The sequence below is a fragment of the Denticeps clupeoides genome, chromosome 3, assembly GCF_900700375.1.
Source record: "Denticeps clupeoides chromosome 3, fDenClu1.1, whole genome shotgun sequence".
NCBI classification, from domain to species: domain Eukaryota; kingdom Metazoa; phylum Chordata; class Actinopteri; order Clupeiformes; family Denticipitidae; genus Denticeps; species Denticeps clupeoides.
Window position 1 is genome coordinate 12,849,917 of NC_041709.1, and position 1,792 is coordinate 12,851,708.

Sequence of the window (1,792 nt, forward strand, 5' to 3'; positions counted from 1 at the left end):
TCACCGAAGGCATCAAAACTTTGAATGAACACATGTGGAGTTATGTACTTAACAAAAAAAGGTGAACTGAAAACATGTTTTATATTCTAGTTTCTTCAAAATAGCCGCCCTTTGTTCTGATTACTGCTTTGCACACTCAATGAAGCTCGATGAGCTTCAAGAGGTCGTCACCTGAAACAGTCTTGAAGGAGTTCCCAGAGGTGTTTAGCACTTGTTGGTCCAGCTCACCCCAAACCATCTCGATTGGGTTCAGGTGAAATTTTTCCTCTGCATTTAACCCATCACCCTGAGTGAGCAGTGGGCAGCCATGACAGGCGCCCAGGGAGCAGTGTGTCGGGACGGTGCTTTGCTCAGTGGCACATCAGTGGCACCTTGGTGGATCGGGATTCAAACTGGCAACCTTCTGAACGCTTCCTTAACACTTCCGCTTCCCTAGGTCACCACTGCCCCATTCTTCATTCAAAAAATAATTTTAGTGAAGGACTAGGATTCATCCACCATAAACCATAATGGTTATATATTAATGGCAATTTTACTTTAGGACACTAATATTTACCAACTAGGACCACAATGTACCCCACCCTTTGCTCTGATTACTGCTTTGCACACTCTTGGCATTCTCTCGATGAGCTTCAAGAGGTCGTCACCTGAAATGGTTTTCCAACAGTCTTGAAGGAGTTCCCAGAGGTGTTTAGCACTTGTTGGTCCAGCTCACCCCAAACCATCTCGATTGGGTTCAGGTCCGGTGACTGTGGAGGTCAGGTCTCCACTTTTTGTTAAGTACATAACTCCACATGTGTTCATTCATAGTTTTGATCCCTTCAGTGAGAATCTACCAATGAGAAGGTGTGTCCAAACTTTTGGCCTGTACTGTATATCGAATGCAAAAGTTCTCCTTGTGTTTAAAGGGCCGATCTGCCAAGGTGCCACTGAGGTGCCACTGAGCAAAGCACTGTCCCCACACACTGCTCCCCGGACGCCTGTCATGGTTGCCCACTGCTCACTCAGGGTGATGGGTTAAATCTTGTGAAACCTTTGTGCAGGCTGTTAAATAGAGCTTAAGTATATACATTAGTTTAGCCATGATACTCATAGGGTAGTAGCCTAGTGGGTAACACACTCGCCTGTGAACCAGAAGACCCAGGTTCAAATCCCACTTACTACCATTGTGTCCCTGAGCAAGACACTTAACCTTAAGTCGCTCCTGGGAGACTGTCCCTGTAAATACTGATTGTAAGTCACTCTGGATAAGAGTGTCTGATAAATGCTGTAAATGTAAAATGGAAATGTCATAGTTTAGCCGTGATACGCATATCTGGCACAGCAGGTCCTAATTTCAGAACTTTCTAGTTCCCATGTGTTTATGACCAATAACCGAGATTCTGAACTTTTCATTAGGTTCCAGACAACAAAATGCGAAATTTCATCCATTGCAAAGTTCAGAAATAAATTTAAAAGTAATTGAAGCCCTAAAACATTTTTTATTGATATATCCCGAATTCACCACAGAGGGGCAATGGTGAAACATATTCCACTGCAAAGTCTCAAATGCAAAGCTTCCCGTTTGCCTAAATGTTTGGTCTCTAAGATTATGCCACTGACTGTTATTAAAACGCTCACATAGCTAATTACATAGCACCAAGTGGCCTCTTTGTAGCCGAATTGTAATAACAATAGAACATTTGGAAACATCGTCTAAACCACGTTGTGCTGGGACGCGCCATTCAGTTAAGAACTACATTACCCGTGGTGCGGTTCGCGGAAAGGCGCCGCCATATTGTAGGAAATCCGC